The following is a 22,041-nucleotide window of genomic DNA, read 5'->3' as shown; positions in this document are numbered from 1 at the left end:
GCTGGGGAAAGAAATCATAGCCAAATATTATATATCAAGCTGACACTTGCAAGCTATCGTGGCCACTGAAGCAGTCTGAAAGACCATATCAATCTCTCAGCAAATATTCTGTCACTTCAATACTGTCCCACGCTGACTTAAGGTTTGGTGTGACTTGCAAAACACATATGGAGTAATAACAGTTTCATAAATTAGGCCAAGATATAAAATAAGGGTTATTTAGGTTGAATCATCATTATTCTCTTTTTTGCAAATCTATTTTTTACTGCTAATTAATAACTTAAACAACAAAATTATACTTACTTTGGTGTCAGAAGAAAATGATTCAAATAAACATTATTAGATAAAGCAGAATTCCCATGATGTGTGAAAGCTTCAGGGCACCATTTTCCATTTTTCTTTGGGCCCTATAGTTCACATCCCAACAGCATCCAAATACTCACCTGGATATAGGATGGGCTGAGCAGGATGACCAATTTAGAGTGTTCAAACTACAATCGAGTCACATTATTATGACCAGCTACTACATTTGATGTCGGTAGCGTGTAGCCCATACAGTACGTCACTTGCCCTGCACTGGCTTGGTGGGTATATTAGGTGTGCGATAGGCCATCTACACACAGATCACTCGTTGCTGTCATGGGAAAAAGGGGCGATTTATCCAAGTTGCAAAAAGGGATGATTATTGGCTTTCTGGCCAAGGGTGGCAGTATTTCTGAAACAGCGCAGTTTTTGAACTGTTCACGTGCTGCTGTGGTGAAGGTGTATCGTGACTCGATAAATGGCACCACAGCGAATAACCGATGTGGAAACAGTGGAGCACAATGTGCCATTAATGTGAGAGGCGAACGTCGGCTACGAAGGTGGAGCAGCTCACCATCAAAATGAACCTGGGGGCTACCAGATGTGTGTCCAAAACTACAGTTCAGGGAACCCTACTCCGAAGCAAATGAATGGTCACTGCACCTTTGCTGATGAAGGTGAAGAAGACTGCCGGAACGTGACTGCTGGGTAGCTGATAGACAGGGCTGCTAATCCCTGCTGTGGCTGGAGAGCAGCTTGCTGTAAGAGAGGTGAACAGACAGTGTGGAGAAAGGTGCGGAGCTGACCCCTTGGGAGATCCAGGCCAGTATCTACAGCACTGGGCATTTTACAGCTAGTCAAGTGGTTCCCAAACTGGGTGCCATGGCACCCTGGGGTGCTGCAGGACTCTTGCAGGGGTGCCACGAGTTGTGGTCCAGGAACAAATTAAATTATTTATGATCAACATGAGAGGCAAAACCAGTGTTTGTAGCTACCAATCATAAAATATGTGGACAAACAGAAGCACAACCTTGTCTACCACCACATAACTGAACCTAAAGATGACAAGTAAGCACAATTTACGTAATGAAATAATTTTTTCAGAATTTCTCAATAAGAGCTGTTGACTTAGGGGTGCCTGTCATGATCCGGCACAAGGAATTCCTCGGTGGAGGACAGGGAGCTGGGGGGTCAAGATGGCTAGGAAACAGATAGAAGAGTGACAGTAATAGTGTCCTCAATAAAGGTCAAACCCAGGTGTTGGCTAGACCTAACCAAAGGTGCAGAGTCTAACCCACTTGGTGGTCTTCAAGTGAGCAGGTTGCGGCCCTCTGGTTAGATACCTGTGAGTGAAGAGGAGACATGGGGATGATACTAATATGATGAGTGGAAGACCGCGTGTGCAAAGTAGAGACAAAAAATTGACAGGAGTACGTATAATAATGGATGCAATGTATTCTGTAGAATGATGCGCTGGTTTGCTCTATGAAACATTGCAGGTGATTCAGAGGCAGGATACACCAGGAAATGACACAGGAGATCCAGGCACAGACTAGTTATAAGAGCAATAATGGAAGGTCAGATACCGGATGCTTTGGGTAACTCAGAAGATCTTAACGCAGGAGTAGTGTAATATAAGCACAGTGATCCAGACAGAGAATGATACTAGGTGCACAGTGGACTAAGACGCAGGGAAGCGTGTAGACACTCTATAGATCCAGTCATGGAATGCAAACAACTGTGCAGGGAACTCAGAAGCAGGTTAGTGTATAGACACTCTGTAGATCCAGTTGCAGAATACAAGTATTTGTGCAAGGAACTCAGATGCAGGTTAGTGTACAGACACTCTGTAGATCCAGTCTCAGCATACAAATAACTGTGCAGGGAACTCAGCAGGGCCACAACTAGGGGGGTGGCAAGAGGTAGACATGCACTGAGTGTGCCGCTGCACCCGCCACCAGTGTCCTCTAGCCCGGCACTGCAGGGAGGCTCCAAGCCAGATGCCCACTGAGATTTTATTAACAGTGGGTTCCCGGCTCCTTCCCTGCAGCGCCGCGGTAGCCAGAGGCTGGAGTTCTCACCTAAACTCCAGCTTCCAGCTCTCCTCACGGGCACTATTGGAGTGACGTCATGAAATCTGTCCCATAGTTCCGAGGAGCAGCCAGGCGGACCGGGCGGCGGCGGATGCAGGAGTGGGGTTTAAGGTAAGTATTGTTTGGTTTTTTTTTGTGTAAGCATCACTACAGGGGCATTAGTATGGGGACATTACCATATGGGCACAACTACAGGGGCATTACTATGTGGGTATTACAATATGTGAACTACTACAGGGGCATTACTATGGGGGCCTTACCATATGGGCACTTCTACAGGTGCATTACTCTGGGGGCATTATCATATGGGCACTACTACACAAGCATTACTATGGGGGCATTACTATATGGGCACTACTACAGGGGCATTACCATATGGGCACTACTACAGGGGTATTACCATAGGGGCATAACCTCAGGGGACATTACTATAGGTGCACTTCTGAAGGTGGCATTACTATAGGGGCACTGCTGCAGGGGGCATTACTATGGGGAAATTACCAAGGGGGCTGCCACATTACTGTCTTACCCTGGGTGACAAAAATCCTAGTTTCGGCCCTGAACTCAGACACAGGTTAATGTAATTACACTGTAGATCCAGTCATGGACAAATGGAAGGTGCTTTGGATCCAGTCGTGGGGGAAACTACTGAAACTAGTGCTTGAAAATAGTACAGGTTGAGACACAGGAAGCTGATAAATGAGCCAGAGCTGGGTAAACATAACAGGAATAACTGAAGCAAAAGTTGAGGTTAAACAAAAGTAAGCAACTAGGAATCCAGACATGGATATGCTCGGAATGGCACAGGTGATAGAGACATGAGCTGGCTCCAATAATATTATTATTATTATTATCCTTTATTTATATGGTGCCACAAGTGTTCCGCAGCGCCTTACATAGTACATACAACTAATGGGTGAACAAGAAACAAGTAACATACAGTACATTACAGTACAGGACAAGGACACAACTTATATACATTGCTGAAATAGTGATTAAAGCACTCACAATAAGCTGCCGGGAATTGGCGGTCCCGTGTTAGGTGCCCTAATGGGGAGTAGAGAGTAGAAGAAAATGTAAAGAGAAGCACATGAAGGAAGAGGTCCCTGCTCGTGAGAGCTTACATTCTAAGGGGAGGGGCAGACAGACAGGTGTGACACAGAAGGGGAAGATGGGAAGGAAAGAGCATGAGGTGGGTTAGGATGAGTGCTGGAAGGCCTTGATGAAGTAGTGGGTCTTGAGAGCCCGTTTGAAGATTTGTAGAGAGGTGGAGAGTCTGATGGGGAGAGGGAGAGCATTCCAAAGGTAGGGAGCAGCACGGGCAAAATCTCGGATGCGGGAGTGGGAGGAAGTAATCAGTTGGCAAGAGAGGCGGCATGCATTAGTTGAGCGAAGTGGGCGGGCGGGAGTGTGAAGGGAGAGAAGGTCAGAAATGTATGCGGGAGAGGATTTGGTGAGGGCTTTGTAGGCGAATGTAAGAACCTTGAATTGGCATCTGAAGGGGAAGGGGAGCCAGTGTAGGGCTTGAAGGAGAGGGGAAGCAGATGTAGAACGTCTGGAGAGGAAGATGAGCCGAGCAGCAGCATTAAGAACCGATTGTAGTGGAGAGAGGTGAGAGACTGGGAGGCCAGCTAGGAGAAGGTTACAGTAGTCCAATCTGTATATGACCAGTGAGTGGATGAGGGTTTTAGTGGCATCCTGGGTGAGGAAGGGTCTAATCCTGGAGATATTTTTTAGGTGAAAATGGCAGGACTGCGAGAGGTGCTGAATGTGTGGTTTAAACGAGAGGGAGGAGTCTAGGATAACTCCAAGACAGCGCACTTTGGGGCTAGAGGAGATAGTTGTGCCATCAATAGATAATGAAATTGTGGAAAGTGATGTAGTGGAAGAGGGTGGGAAGATGATCAGCTCAGTCTTAGACATGTTAAGTTTAAGAAAGCGCTGGGACATCCACAAAGAGACAGCAGAGAGACAGTTGGAGATACGGTTAAGGAGCTCAGGGGTGAGCTCAGGGGTGGAAAGGTAAATTTGAGTATTATCTGCATAGAGATGATATTGGAGGTCAAAGGAGTTAATGAGTTCACCCAAAGAGGATGTATATAGGGAGAAAAGGAGAGGTCCAAGAACAGAACCTTGGGGAACTCCTACCTTTAGTGGAAGTGGAGGGGAAGAGGAGTCATGAGAGGACACAGTGAAGGAACGATCAGAGAGGTAGGAGGAAAGCCAGAAGAGGGCAGTGTCACATAGACCGAGAGAGTAAAGGATTTGCAGGAGGAGAGGGTGGTCTACAGTGTCAAATGCAGCAGAGAGGTCAAGGAGAATGAGCAGAGAGTAGTGGCCCTTGGATTTGGCAGCAAGGAGGTCGTTGCTGACTTTCGTGAGGGCAGTTTCAGTGGAGTGGAGAGATCGGAAGCCAGATTGAAATGAGTCAAGGAGGGAGTGGGAAGAAAGAAAGGTGGTAAGGCGGTTGTAGACAATACGCTCAAGGAGTTTGGAAGCAAAAGGGAGAAGAGAGATGGGTCGATAGTTGGAAAGTATGTTAGGATCAAGGGTAGGTTTTTTAAGAATGGGGGAGACAAGAGCATGTTTGAATGCAGAAGGGACAGTGCCAGATGATAGGGAGAGATTAAGGAGGTGAGCCAGATGGGAACAGGCAGAAGGAGACAGGTGGGAGAGGAGATGGGAAGGGATAGGGTCAAGAGTGGAGGTGGAAGGGGGGGAGGACCGGATGAGGGCCATGACTTCCTCTCCTAATACTAAACAGCCAGACGTGGACTAGCTGTGGGATACGCTATGAAAGTAATAGAGCCTGGAACAAATCTTGGCATCTCAGTAATTGGGAAACCGAAGTTGAAAAGCAACTTCCTATTCCTGGAGTCAGACTAAATGTCCTTAGGTAGTAGGTCATTGGATTAGAAGACCAGCTGAGTGAGCACAGGACTACCATTGGGAGAGACTAGTCAGGTGATATGGACCAACATGCAGGGCCAGATTAACAATGGAGCGGGTGGAGCTGCAGCTCCAGGCTTCCCCATGATAATAGGCCTACAGGATCCGCTGGAGAGTGGTGCAAGTAAGATGCTACTGGCTGGCACCGTACCACCTTTACTTACTGTCCACTCAAGTGCCTGCTGGACGAGTGTCACTGACTGTCAGTGGCAGGTAATACAGGCTGCTTTATATAGCTGCTACACATGATAGGCGGCAGCCCGTGGGTCTGATGCCCTCCTCCTGCTCCTACAGCAGAGCCGCAGCAAACCGCCTGTCCCAAATCCCGATACAGTCCCCTCTCTGTCCCCTATGTTGCTGGGGCCGGTCCCCGGTGCAACGGCCAGGCAGCGATGTGGACGACTCAGATGACATCATCATAATGCTGCTGTCAGTGCCATATGACAACTGTGCAGTGGCACGGCAGTGGCTGTACTGTACCTGGAGGAGGAAAGACCAGTGCAGAGAAAGACCGGTAACTGAGGGACGACGACAATGTGAGACAGATGGCACTGGCAGAGGGGAGAGGACATTGCAGGACAAAGGACAGGAGGGAGGGAACAATGCAAGAAAGAGGGGAGAGGACAGTGCCAGGCAGAGGGCAGGAGGAAAGACATTGCAAGACAGAGGGCCCGGGGAAGGAGACAATACAAGATATAGAGGGTAAGGGTGGGAGAAGTATGGTTTCCACCCATTCTGTATTATACACAGGCTTGCCATTATAGCCCTTTATTCTGGGACACCTATGATTTACACAGATTCTGATTTATACCAGGTGAATTCCAAGCTTAAATTTAGCCAGCCACAGAACCTGTGTAATTCATGTGTCCCGGATTAAAGGGATATTATGGCAAACCTATGCATATTGCTTCATGCAGTATCACTGTCACTAAGAAAGTCACGCTGCATGGCCATGCAGCAGCATCGTGCAGGCAAAGGCTGAAGACAGAGCATCTATGCAGCAGCATTACCCTACCCCCATGGATGGATGGATCCCCAGCTGCCATAAAGGTGGGATTTGGAGGCTGGGGTGACAGGAGTCTGGAGTCGCAGAATGCAGTAGAGAGACACAGGGATAAGGAGGCTGTGGAGACACAAAGGGCAGGAGACTGGAGAGTCACAGGGCGGGGGGATAGAGAGACACTGGAGGCTGGAGAGTCACAGGGCGGGAGGATGGAGAGACACAGGAGACTGGAGAGACACAGGGCGAGAGGCTTGAAAAACAGAGCAGGAGGCTGGAGAGACAGGGTCAGGAGGCTGGACAGGATACAGGGGGGAACAAGTCTTCTTGAACCTCTGCCATATGATAATGACAATGGTTATATTCCTACACAAACAGGCATCTTCCAGACCTTGGGATAACCTACATGAATAGTGATTACCAAATGAAGTCATGGTCTGCTCAGGGAGGATTAATTTCTCACGAGGTCCCCTGTGGCAGAGAAACTACCATGTAGGTAAGGTGTATTTTTATTTAGTAGACAATAGACCAGAGTTTTCCAAACTCTTTTATTTTAGTCCAGGTTTTAATGATATCCATGCTTGAGCACAAGTGGCTTGATTAGTTCCTCAGTCAATTTGATTTAACCATCAGGAATCAAGCATGGATAGCCTTAAAACCTGGACTGGGGCCCGGCCAGGGCCTTGGTCAGTTGCTGAGGGGGACATTGTCTGCAGCACATTGTAGGCCATACATATGGGGAGACAGACAACACAATGCTGGACATACATATGGGGAGACGGACAGCACAGTTCAGGGCATACATATGGAGAGATGGATAGCACAATGCAGACAGATATATGGGGAGACAGACAGCACAATGCAGGGCATACATATGGGGAGAAAGACAGCACAATGCAGGACACACATATGGGGAGACAGACAGCACAATGCAGAACATACATATGGGGAGAAATACAGCACAGTGCAGGACATACATATGGGGAGAAAGACAGCACAATGCAGGGCATACATATGGGGAGACAGACAGCACAATGCAGGACACACATATGGGGAGAAAGACCGCACAATGCAGGGCATACATATGGGGAGACCGACAGCATAATGCAGGACATACATATGGGGAGAAATACAGCACAATGCAGGGCATACATATTGGGAGAAATACAGCACAATGCAGGGCATACATATGGGGAGAAAGACAGCACAATGCAGGGCATACATATGGGGAGAAAGATGGCACAATGCAGGGCATACATATGGGGAGAAAGATGGCACAATGCAGGGCATACATATGGGGAGAAAGACAGCACAATGCAGGGCATACATATGGGGAGACAGACAGCACAATACAGGACATACATATGGGGAGAGAGACAGCACAATGCAGGACATACATATATGGGGAAAGAGACAGCACAATGCAGGACATACATATGGGGAGACAGACAGCACAATGCAGGACATACATATGGGGAGACAGACAGCACAATGCAGGACATACTGTACATATGGGGAGAAAGACAGCACAATGCAGGGCATACATATGGGGAGACAGACAGCACAATGCAGGACATACATATATGGGGAAAGAGACAGCACAATGCAGGACATACATATATGGGGAGAGAGACAGCACAATGCAGGACATACATATGGGGAGACAGACAGCACAATGCAGGACATTGGGAAGGAGCAGACAGCATAATGCAGGACATACATATAGTTGGGAAGGTTTCTGGACTGCACACCCTGAATATATATAATGGGAGGTGCTACCTGATGAGACTAATTGTAGGCACAAAAACAGACAAATCTCAGGTGCACAACTCCAAATTATTAATAATATATAAATGCAATACAATTTTGCAATCAATAGAGGTTTTTAGCATAATCTTGGCCAAGGTTATGGGCCTACCCACCATATCCAGGTAACCTCTGTAGGGTAGGTCCCTAACATACTATGATTCCTGGATATGGTGGGTAGGCCCATAACCTTGGCCAAGATTATGCTAAAAACCTCTATTGATTGCAAATTTGTATTGCATTTATATATTATTAATAATTTGGAGTTGTGCACCTGAGATTTGTCTGTTTTTGTGCCTACAATTAGTCTCATCAGGTAGCACCTCCCATTATATATATTCAGGGTGTGCAGTCCAGAAACCTTCCCATATACTCCATTTAATGTGCTTTATTGCACACTTGAGGGAAAGGAGACACCCTCAGTCTGGATTAGCACCCCTACCTTATTGGTTTAAAAGCATGGAGTCTTGTAATGAATATGCACACTGGTATTAGGCACAATTCTAGGTAAGTCCTACAAGTTTTATATACTGTAGTGCAACTTTGGTTCATTTTTGGGGCATGGGGCCCCCTGGATTGCCTTTGTTGATCTGTTTCAGGGCATCGCATTATAACACATTTTTCTTTTATGACACATTTTAACCCTTCAATGTTTGTTTATTATATATGTACCTCACTTTTTTTTTTCATTCTTTATATGCAGCAGTAGCTGCTCCTAACTATCTTTCACACTGCACTTTTCTTACTATGGAGGTACCCTGGGGCAGCTTAACTGGGATAGTTTGGGGTGTCCTGCACTCTGGATTTCAATCATAGTATGTTAGGGACCTACCCTACAGAGGTTACCTGGATATGGTGGGTAGGCCCATAACCTTGGCCAAGATTATGCTAAAAACCTCTATTGATTGCAAAATTGTATTGCATTTATATATTATTAATAATTTGGAGTTGTGCACCTGAGATTTGTCTGTTTTTGTGCCTACAATTAGTCTCATCAGGTAACACCTCCCATTATATATATTCAGGGTGTGCAGTCCAGAAACCTTCCCATATACTCCATTTAATGTGCTTTATTGCACACTTGAGGGAAAGGAGACGCCCTCAGTCTGGATTAGCACCCCTACCTTATTGGTTTAAAAGCATGGAGTCTTGTAATGAATATGCACACTGGTATTAGGCACAATTCTAGGTAAGTCCTACAAGTTTTATATACTGTAGTGCAACTTTGGTTCATTTTTGGGGCATGGGGCCCCCTGGATTGCCTTTGTTGATCTGTTTCAGGGCATCGAATTATAACACATTTTTCTTTTATGACACATTTTAACCCTTCACTGTTTGTTTATTATATATGTACCTCTCTTTTTTTTTTCATTATTTATATGCAGCAGTAGCTGCTCCTAACTATCTTTCGCACTGCACTTTTCTTACTATGGAGGTGCCCTGGGGCAGCTTAGCTGGGATAGTTTGGGGTGTCCTGCACTCTGGATTTGAATCATAGTATGTTAGGGACCTACCCTACAGAGGTTAACTGGATATGGTGGGTAGGCCCATAACCTTGGCCAAGATTATGCTAAAAACCTCTATTGATTGCAAATTTGTATTGCATTTATATATTATTAATAATTTGGAGTTGTGCACCTGAGATTTGTCTGTTTTTGTGCCTACAATTAGTCTCATCAGGTAGCACCTCCCATTATATATATTCAGGGTGTGCAGTCCAGAAACCTTCCCATATACTCCATTTAATGTGCTTTATTGCACACTTGAGGGAAAGGAGACGCCCTCAGTCTGGATTTGCACCCCTACCTTATTGGTTTAAAAGCATGGAGTCTTGTAATGAATATGCACACTGGTATTAGGCATAATTCTAGGTAAGTCCTACAAGTTTTATATACTGTAGTGCAACTTTGGTTCATTTTTGGGGCATGGAGCCCCCTGGATTGCCTTTGTTGATCTGTTTCAGGGCATCGCATTATAACACATTTTTCTTTTATGACACATTTTAACCCTTCACTGTTTGTTTATTATATATGTACCTCACTTTTTTTTCATTCTTTATATGCAGCAGTAGCTGCTCCTAACTATCTTTCACACTGCACTTTTCTTACTATGGAGGTGCCCTGGGGAAGCTTAGCTGGGATAGTTTGGGGTGTCCTGCACTCTGGATTTGAATCATAGTATGTTAGGGACCTACCCTACAGAAGTTACCTGGATATGGTGGGTAGGCCCATAACCTTGGCCAAGATTATGCTAAAAACCTCTATTGATTGCAAAATTGTATTGCATTTATATATTATTAATAATTTGGAGTTGTGCACCTGAGATTTGTCTGTTTTTGTGCCTACAATTAGTCTCATCAGGTAACACCTCCCATTATATATATTCAGGGTGTGCAGTCCAGAAACCTTCCCATATACTCCATTTAATGTGCTTTATTGCACACTTGAGGGAAAGGAGACGCCCTCAGTCTGGATTAGCACCCCTACCTTATTGGTTTAAAAGCATGGAGTCTTGTAATGAATATGCACACTGGTATTAGGCATAATTCTAGGTAAGTCCTACAAGTTTTATATACTGTAGTGCAACTTTGGTTCATTTTTGGGGCATGGAGCCCCCTGGATTGCCTTTGTTGATCTGTTTCAGGGCATCGCATTATAACACATTTTTCTTTTATGACACATTTTAACCCTTCACTGTTTGTTTATTATATATGTACCTCACTTTTTTTTCATTCTTTATATGCAGCAGTAGCTGCTCCTAACTATCTTTCGTACTGCACTTTTCTTACTATGGAGGTGCCCTGGGGCAGCTTAGCTGGGATAGTTTGGGGTGTCCTGCACTCTGGATTTCAATCATAGTATGTTAGGGACCTACCCTACAGAGGTTACCTGGATATGGTGGGTAGGCCCATAACCTTGGCCAAGATTATGCTAAAAACCTCTATTGATTGCAAAATTGTATTGCATTTATATATTATTAATAATTTGGAGTTGTGCACCTGAGATTTGTCTGTTTTTGTGTCTACAATTAGTCTCATCAGGTAGCACCTCCCATTATATATATTCAGGGTGTGCAGTCCAGAAACCTTCCCATATACTCCATTTAATGTGCTTTATTGCACACTTGAGGGAAATGAGACACCCTCAGTCTGGATTAGCACCCCTACCTTATTGGTTTAAAAGCATGGAGTCTTGTAATGAATATGCACACTGGTATTAGGCACAATTCTAGGTAAGTCCTACAAGTTTTATATACTGTAGTGCAACTTTGGTTCATTTTTGGGGCATGGGGCCCCCTGGATTGCCTTTGTTGATCTGTTTCAGGGCATCGCATTATAACACATTTTTCTTTTATGACACATTTTAACCCTTCAATGTTTGTTTATTATATATGTACCTCACTTTTTTTTTTCATTCTTTATATGCAGCAGTAGCTGCTCCTAACTATCTTTCATACTGCACTTTTCTTACTATGGAGGTGCCCTGGGGCAGCTTAGCTGGGATAGTTTGGGGTGTCCTGCACTCTGGATTTCAATCATAGTATGTTAGGGACCTACCCTACAGAGGTTACCTGGATATGGTGGGTAGGCCCATAACCTTGGCCAAGATTATGCTAAAAACCTCTATTGATTGCAAAATTGTATTGCATTTATATATTATTAATAATTTGGAGTTGTGCACCTGAGATTTGTCTGTTTTTGTGCCTACAATTAGTCTCATCAGGTAGCACCTCCCATTATATATATTCAGGGTGTGCAGTCCAGAAACCTTCCCATATACTCCATTTAATGTGCTTTATTGCACACTTGAGGGAAAGGAGACGCCCTCAGTCTGGATTAGCACCCCTACCTTATTGGTTTAAAAGCATGGAGTCTTGTAATGAATATGCACACTGGTATTAGGCACAATTCTAGGTAAGTCCTACAAGTTTTATATACTGTAGTGCAACTTTGGTTCATTTTTGGGGCATGGGGCCCCTGGATTGCCTTTGTTGATCTGTTTCAGGGCATCGCATTATAACACATTTTTCTTTTATGACACATTTTAACCCTTCACTGTTTGTTTATTATATATGTACCTCACTTTTTTTTTTCATTCTTTATATGCAGCAGTAGCTGCTCCTAACTATCTTTCACACTGCACTTTTCTTACTATGGAGGTGCCCTGGGGCAGCTTAGCTGGGATAGTTTGGGGTGTCCTGCACTCTGGATTTGAATCATAGTATGTTAGGGACCTACCCTACAGAAGTTACCTGGATATGGTGGGTAAGCCCATAACCTTGGCCAAGATTATGCTAAAAACCTCTATTGATTGCAAAATTGTATTGCATTTATATATTATTAATAATTTGGAGTTGTGCACCTGAGATTTGTCTGTTTTTGTGTCTACAATTAGTCTCATCAGGTAGCACCTCCCATTATATATATTCAGGGTGTGCAGTCCAGAAACCTTCCCATATACTCCATTTAATGTGCTTTATTGCACACTTGAGGGAGAGGAGACACCCTCAGTCTGGATTAGCACCCCTACCTTATTGGTTTAAAAGCATGGAGTCTTGTAATGAATATGCACACTGGTATTAGGCACAATTCTAGGTAAGTCCTACAAGTTTTATATACTGTAGTGCAACTTTGGTTCATTTTTGGGGCATGGGGCCCCTGGATTGCCTTTGTTGATCTCTTTCAGGGCATCGCATTATAACACATTTTTCTTTTATGACACATTTTAACCCTTCACTGTTTGTTTATTATATGTACCTCACTTTTTTTTTTCATTCTTTATATGCAGCAGTAGCTGCTCCTAACTATCTTTCACACTGCACTTTTCTTACTATGGAGGTGCCCTGGGGCAGCTTAGCTGGGATAGTTTGGGGTGTCCTGCACTCTGGATTTGAATCATAGTATGTTAGGGACCTACCCTCCAGAAGTTACCTGGATATGGTGGGTAAGCCCATAACCTTGGCCAAGATTATGCTAAAAACCTCTATTGATTGCAAAATTGTATTGCATTTATATATTATTAATAATTTGGAGTTGTGCACCTGAGATTTGTCTGTTTTTGTGCCTACAATTAGTCTCATCAGGTAACACCTCCCATTATATATATTCAGGGTGTGCAGTCCAGAAACCTTCCCATATACTCCATTTAATGTGCTTTATTGCACACTTGAGGGAAAGGAGACGCCCTCAGTCTGGATTAGCACCCCTACCTTATTGGTTTAAAAGCATGGAGTCTTGTAATGAATATGCACACTGGTATTAGGCACAATTCTAGGTAAGTCCTACAAGTTTTATATACTGTAGTGCAACTTTGGTTCATTTTTGGGGCATGGGGCCCCTGGATTGCCTTTGTTGATCTGTTTCAGGGCATCGCATTATAACACATTTTTCTTTTATGACACATTTTAACCCTTCAATGTTTGTTTATTATATATGTACCTCACTTTTTTTTTTCATTCTTTATATGCAGCAGTAGCTGCTCCTAACTAACTTTCACACTGCACTTTTCTTACTATGGAGGTACCCTGGGGCAGCTTAACTGGGATAGTTTGGGGTGTCCTGCACTCTGGATTTGAATCATAGTATGTTAGGGACCTACCCTACAGAGGTTACCTGGATATGGTGGGTAGGCCCATAACCTTGGCCAAGACTATGCTAAAAACCTCTATTGATTGCAAAATTGTATTGCATTTATATATTATTAATAATTTGGAGTTGTGCACCTGAGATTTGTCTGTTTTTGTGCCTACAATTAGTCTCATCAGGTAACACCTCCCATTATATATATTCAGGGTGTGCAGTCCAGAAACCTTCCCATATACTCCATTTAATGTGCTTTATTGCACACTTGAGGGAAAGGAGACGCCCTCTGTCTGGATTAGCACCCCTACCTTATTGGATTAAAAGCATGGAGTCTTGTAATGAATATGCACACTGGTATTAGGCACAATTCTAGGTAAGTCCTACAAGTTTTATATACTGTAGTGCAACTTTGGTTCATTTTTGGGGCATGGAGCCCCCTGGATTGCCTTTGTTGATCTGTTTCAGGGAATCGAATTATAACACATTTTTCTTTTATGACACATTTTAACCCTTCACTGTTTGTTTATTATATATGTACCTCTCTTTTTTTTTCATTATTTATATGCAGCAGTAGCTGCTCCTAACTATCTTTCACACTGCACTTTTCTTACTATGGAGGTGCCCTGGGGCAGCTTAGCTGGGATAGTTTGGGGTGTCCTGCACTCTGGATTTGAATCATAGTATGTTAGGGACCTACCCTACAGAGGTTAACTGGATATGGTGGGTAGGCCCATAACCTTGGCCAAGATTATGCTAAAAACCTCTATTGATTGCAATTTTGTATTGCATTTATATATTATTAATAATTTGGAGTTGTGCACCTGAGATTTGTCTGTTTTTGTGCCTACAATTAGTCTCATCAGGAAACACCTCCCATTATATATATTCAGGGTGTGCAGTCCAGAAACCTTCCCATATACTCCATTTAATGTGCTTTATTGCACACTTGAGGGAAAGGAGACACCCTCAGTCTGGATTAGCACCCCTACCTTATTGGTTTAAAAGCATGGAGTCTTGTAATGAATATGCACACTGGTATTAGGCACAATTCTAGGTAAGTCCTACAAGTTTTATATACTGTAGTGCAACTTTGGTTCATTTTTGGGGCATGGGGCCCCCTGGATTGCCTTTGTTGATCTGTTTCAGGGCATCGCATTATAACACATTTTTCTTTTATGACACATTTTAACCCTTCAATGTTTGTTTATTATATATGTACCTCACTTTTTTTTTTCATTCTTTATATGCAGCAGTAGGTGCTCCTAACTATCTTTCACACTGCACTTTTCTTACTATGGAGGTACCCTGGGGCAGCTTAACTGGGATAGTTTGGGGTGTCCTGCACTCTGGATTTGAATCATAGTATGTTAGGGACCTACCCTACAGAGGTTAACTGGATATGGTGGGTAGGCCCATAACCTTGGCCAAGATTATGCTAAAAACCTCTATTGATTGCAAAATTGTATTGCATTTATATATTATTAATAATTTGGAGTTGTGCACCTGAGATTTGTCTGTTTTTGTGCCTACAATTAGTCTCATCAGGTAGCACCTCCCATTATATATATTCAGGGTGTGCAGTCCAGAAACCTTCCCATATACTCCATTTAATGTGCTTTATTGCACACTTGAGGGAAAGGAGACACCCTCAGTCTGGATTAGCACCCCTACCTTATTGGTTTAAAAGCATGGAGTCTTGTAATGAATATGCACACTGGTATTAGGCACAATTCTAGGTAAGTCCTACAAGTTTTATATACTGTAGTGCAACTTTGGTTCATTTTTGGGGCATGGGGCCCCTGGATTGCCTTTGTTGATCTGTTTCAGGGCATCGCATTATAACACATTTTTCTTTTATGACACATTTTAACCCTTCACTGTTTGTTTATTATATATGTACCTCACTTTTTTTTTTCATTCTTTATATGCTGCAGTAGCTGCTCCTAACTATCTTTCACACTGCACTTTTCTTACTATGGAGGTGCCCTGGGGCAGCTTAGCTGGGATAGTTTGGGGTGTCCTGCACTCTGGATTTGAATCATAGTATGTTAGGGACCTACCTTACAGAAGTTACCTGGATATGGTGGGTAAGCCCATAACCTTGGCCAAGATTATGCTAAAAACCTCTATTGATTGCAAAATTGTATTGCATTTATATATTATTAATAATTTGGAGTTGTGCACCTGAGATTTGTCTGTTTTTGTGCCTACAATTAGTCTCATCAGGTAACACCTCCCATTATATATATTCAGGGTGTGCAGTCCAGAAACCTTCCCATATACTCCATTTAATGTGCTTTATTGCACACTTGAGGGAAAGGAGACGCCCTCAGTCTGGATTAGCACCCCTACCTTATTGGTTTAAAAGCATGGAGTCTTGTAATGAATATGCACACTGGTATTAGGCATAATTCTAGGTAAATCCTACAAGTTTTATATACTGTAGTGCAACTTTGGTTCATTTTTGGGGCATGGAGCCCCCTGGATTGCCTTTGTTGATCTGTTTCAGGGCATCGCATTATAACACATTTTTCTTTTATGACACATTTTAACCCTTCACTGTTTGTTTAATATATATGTACCTCACTTTTTTTTCATTCTTTATATGCAGCAGTAGCTGCTCCTAACTATCTTTCATACTGCACTTTTCTTACTATGGAGGTGCCCTGGGGCAGCTTAGCTGGGATAGTTTGGGGTGTCCTGCACTCTGGATTTCAATCATAGTATGTTAGGGACCTACCCTACAGAGGTTACCTGGATATGGTGGGTAGGCCCATAACCTTGGCCAAGATTATGCTAAAAACCTCTATTGATTGCAAAATTGTATTGCATTTATATATTATTAATAATTTGGAGTTGTGCACCTGAGATTTGTCTGTTTTTGTGTCTACAATTAGTCTCATCAGGTAGCACCTCCCATTATATATATTCAGGGTGTGCAGTCCAGAAACCTTCCCATATACTCCATTTAATGTGCTTTATTGCACACTTGAGGGAAAGGAGACACCCTCAGTCTGGATTAGCACCCCTACCTTATTGGTTTAAAAGCATGGAGTCTTGTAATGAATATGCACACTGGTATTAGGCACAATTCTAGGTAAGTCCTACAAGTTTTATATACTGTAGTGCAACTTTGGTTCATTTTTGGGGCATGGGGCCCCCTGGATTGCCTTTGTTGATCTGTTTTAGGGCATCGCATTATAACACATTTTTCTTTTATGACACATTTTAACCCTTCAATGTTTGTTTATTATATATGTACCTCACTTTTTTTTTTCATTCTTTATATGCAGCAGTAGCTGCTCCTAACTATCTTTCATACTGCACTTTTCTTACTATGGAGGTGCCCTGGGGCAGCTTAGCTGGGATAGTTTGGGGTGTCCTGCACTCTGGATTTCAATCATAGTATGTTAGGGACCTACCCTACAGAGGTTACCTGGATATGGTGGGTAGGCCCATAACCTTGGCCAAGATTATGCTAAAAACCTCTATTGATTGCAAAATTGTATTGCATTTATATATTATTAATAATTTGGAGTTGTGCACCTGAGATTTGTCTGTTTTTGTGCCTACAATTAGTCTCATCAGGTAGCACCTCCCATTATATATATTCAGGGTGTGCAGTCCAGAAACCTTCCCATATACTCCATTTAATGTGCTTTATTGCACACTTGAGGGAAAGGAGACGCCCTCAGTCTGGATTAGCACCCCTACCTTATTGGTTTAAAAGCATGGAGTCTTGTAATGAATATGCACACTGGTATTAGGCACAATTCTAGGTAAGTCCTACAAGTTTTATATACTGTAGTGCAACTTTGGTTCATTTTTGGGGCATGGGGCCCCTGGATTGCCTTTGTTGATCTGTTTCAGGGCATCGCATTATAACACATTTTTCTTTTATGACACATTTTAACCCTTCACTGTTTGTTTATTATATATGTACCTCACTTTTTTTTTTCATTCTTTATATGCAGCAGTAGCTGCTCCTAACTATCTTTCACACTGCACTTTTCTTACTATGGAGGTGCCCTGGGGCAGCTTAGCTGGGATAGTTTGGGGTGTCCTGCACTCTGGATTTGAATCATAGTATGTTAGGGACCTACCCTACAGAAGTTACCTGGATATGGTGGGTAAGCCCATAACCTTGGCCAAGATTATGCTAAAAACCTCTATTGATTGCAAAATTGTATTGCATTTATATATTATTAATAATTTGGAGTTGTGCACCTGAGATTTGTCTGTTTTTGTGCCTACAATTAGTCTCATCAGGTAACACCTCCCATTATATATATTCAGGGTGTGCAGTCCAGAAACCTTCCCATATACTCCATTTAATGTGCTTTATTGCACACTTGAGGGAAAGGAGACGCCCTCAGTCTGGATTAGCACCCCTACCTTATTGGTTTAAAAGCATGGAGTCTTGTAATGAATATGCACACTGGTATTAGGCATAATTCTAGGTAAGTCCTACAAGTTTTATATACTGTAGTGCAACTTTGGTTCATTTTTGGGGCATGGAGCCCCCTGGATTGCCTTTGTTGATCTGTTTCAGGGCATCGCATTATAACACATTTTTCTTTTATGACACATTTTAACCCTTCAATGTTTGTTTATTATATATGTACCTCACTTTTTTTTTTCATTCTTTATATGCAGCAGTAGCTGCTCCTAACTATCTTTCACACTGCACTTTTCTTACTATGGAGGTACCCTGGGGCAGCTTAACTGGGATAGTTTGGGGTGTCCTGCACTCTGGATTTGAATCATAGTATGTTAGGGACCTACCCTACAGAGGTTAACTGGATATGGTGGGTAGGCCCATAACCTTGGCCAAGATTATGCTAAAAACCTCTGTTGATTGCAAAATTGTATTGCATTTATATATTATTAATAATTTGGAGTTGTGCACCTGAGATTTGTCTGTTTTTGTGTCTACAATTAGTCTCATCAGGTAGCACCTCCCATTATATATATTCAGGGTGTGCAGTCCAGAAACCTTCCCATATACTCCATTTAATGTGCTTTATTGCACACTTGAGGGAAAGGAGACACCCTCAGTCTGGATTAGCACCCCTACCTTATTGGTTTAAAAGCATGGAGTCTTGTAATGAATATGCACACTGGTATTAGGCACAATTCTAGGTAAGTCCTACAAGTTTTATATACTGTAGTGCAACTTTGGTTCATTTTTGGGGCATGGGGCACCCTGGATTGCCTTTGTTGATCTGTTTCAGGGCATCGCATTATAACACATTTTTCTTTTATGACACATTTTAACCCTTCACTGTTTGTTTATTATATATGTACCTCACTTTTTTTTAAAATTCTTTATATGCAGCAGTAGCTGCTCCTAACTATCTTTCATACTGCACTTTTCTTACTATGGAGGTGCCCTGGGGCAGCTTAGCTGGGATAGTTTGGGGTGTCCTGCACTCTGGATTTGAATCATAGTATGTTAGGGACCTACCCTACAGAGGTTACCTGGATATGGTGGGTAGGCCCATAACCTTGGCCAAGATTATGCTAAAAACCTCTATTGATTGCAAAATTGTATTGCATTTATATATTATTAATAATTTGGAGTTGTGCACCTGAGATTTGTCTGTTTTTGTGTCTACAATTAGTCTCATCAGGTAGCACCTCCCATTATATATATTCAGGGTGTGCAGTCCAGAAACCTTCCCATATACTCCATTTAATGTGCTTTATTGCACACTTGAGGGAAAGGAGACACCCTCAGTCTGGATTAGCACCCCTACCTTATTGGTTTAAAAGCATGGAGTCTTGTAATGAATATGCACACTGGTATTAGGCACAATTCTAGGTAAGTCCTACAAGTTTTATATACTGTAGTGCAACTTTGGTTCATTTTTGGGGCATGGGGCCCCCTGGATTGCCTTTGTTGATCTGTTTCAGGGCATCGCATTATAACACATTTTTCTTTTATGACACATTTTAACCCTTCAATGTTTGTTTATTATATATGTACCTCACTTTTTTTTTTCATTCTTTATATGCAGCAGTAGCTGCTCCTAACTATCTTTCACACTGCACTTTTCTTACTATGGAGGTACCCTGGGGCAGCTTAACTGGGATAGTTTGGGGTGTCCTGCACTCTGGATTTGAATCATAGTATGTTAGGGACCTACCCTACAGAGGTTAACTGGATATGGTGGGTAGGCCCATAACCTTGGCCAAGATTATGCTAAAAACCTCTATTGATTGCAAAATTGTATTGCATTTATATATTATTAATAATTTGGAGTTGTGCACCTGAGATTTGTCTGTTTTTGTGCCTACAATTAGTCTCATCAGGTAGCACCTCCCATTATATATATTCAGGGTGTGCAGTCCAGAAACCTTCCCATATACTCCATTTAATGTGCTTTATTGCACACTTGAGGGAAAGGAGATGCCCTCAGTCTGGATTAGCACCCCTACCTTATTGGTTTAAAAGCATGGAGTCTTGTAATGAATATGCACACTGGTATTAGGCACAATTCTAGGTAAGTCCTACAAGTTTTATATACTGTAGTGCAACTTTGGTTCATTTTTGGGGCATGGGGCCCCTGGATTGCCTTTGTTGATCTGTTTCAGGGCATCGCATTATAACACATTTTTCTTTTATGACACATTTTAACCCTTCACTGTTTGTTTATTATATATGTACCTCACTTTTTTTTTTCATTCTTTATATGCTGCAGTAGCTGCTCCTAACTATCTTTCACACTGCACTTTTCTTACTATGGAGGTGCCCTGGGGCAGCTTAGCTGGGATAGTTTGGGGTGTCCTGCACTCTGGATTTGAATCATAGTATGTTAGGGACCTACCCTACAGAAGTTACCTGGATATGGTGGGTAAGCCCATAACCTTGGCCAAGATTATGCTAAAAACCTCTATTGATTGCAAAATTGTATTGCATTTATATATTATTAATAATTTGGAGTTGTGCACCTGAGATTTGTCTGTTTTTGTGCCTACAATTAGTCTCATCAGGTAACACCTCCCATTATATATATTCAGGGTGTGCAGTCCAGAAACCTTCCCATATACTCCATTTAATGTGCTTTATTGCACACTTGAGGGAAAGGAGACGCCCTCAGTCTGGATTAGCACCCCTACCTTATTGGTTTAAAAGCATGGAGTCTTGTAATGAATATGCACACTGGTATTAGGCATAATTCTAGGTAAGTCCTACAAGTTTTATATACTGTAGTGCAACTTTGGTTCATTTTTGGGGCATGGAGCCCCCTGGATTGCCTTTGTTGATCTGTTTCAGGGCATCGCATTATAACACATTTTTCTTTTATGACACATTTTAACCCTTCACTGTTTGTTTAATATATATGTACCTCACTTGTTTTTCATTCTTTATATGCAGCAGTAGCTGCTCCTAACTATCTTTCACACTGCACTTTTCTTACTATGGAGGTGCCCTGGGGCAGCTTAGCTGGGATAGTTTGGGGTGTCCTGCTCTCTGGATTTGAATCATAGTATGTTAGGGACCTACCCTACAGAGGTTACCTGGATATGGTGGGTAGGCCCATAACCTTGGCCAAGATTATGCTAAAAACCTCTATTGATTGCAAAATTGTATTGCATTTATATATTATTAATAATTTGGAGTTGTGCACCTGAGATTTGTCTGTTTTTGTGTCTACAATTAGTCTCATCAGGTAGCACCTCCCATTATATATATTCAGGGTGTGCAGTCCAGAAACCTTCCCATATACTCCATTTAATGTGCTTTATTGCACACTTGAGGGAAAGGATACACCCTCAGTCTGGATTAGCACCCCTACCTTATTGGTTTAAAAGCATGGAGTCTTGTAATGAATATGCACACTGGTATTAGGCACAATTCTAGGTAAGTCCTACAAGTTTTATATACTGTAGTGCAACTTTGGTTCATTTTTGGGGCATGGGGCCCCCTGGATTGCCTTTGTTGATCTGTTTCAGGGCATCGCATTATAACACATTTTTCTTTTATGACACATTTTAACCCTTCAATGTTTGTTTATTATATATGTACCTCACTTTTTTTTTTCATTCTTTATATGCAGCAGTAGCTGCTCCTAACTATCTTTCATACTGCACTTTTCTTACTATGGAGGTGCCCTGGGGCAGCTTAGCTGGGATAGTTTGGGGTGTCCTGCACTCTGGATTTCAATCATAGTATGTTAGGGACCTACCCTACAGAGGTTACCTGGATATGGTGGGTAGGCCCATAACCTTGGCCAAGATTATGCTAAAAACCTCTATTGATTGCAAAATTGTATTGCATTTATATATTATTAATAATTTGGAGT

Source organism: Taudactylus pleione, unplaced genomic scaffold (assembly GCF_031769625.1).
Source record: "Taudactylus pleione unplaced genomic scaffold, aTauple2 ptg000007l, whole genome shotgun sequence".
In the NCBI taxonomy this organism is placed as follows: domain Eukaryota; kingdom Metazoa; phylum Chordata; class Amphibia; order Anura; family Myobatrachidae; genus Taudactylus; species Taudactylus pleione.
The sequence above is the reverse complement of the archived record's forward strand: the minus strand, read 5'-3'. Positions refer to the sequence as shown.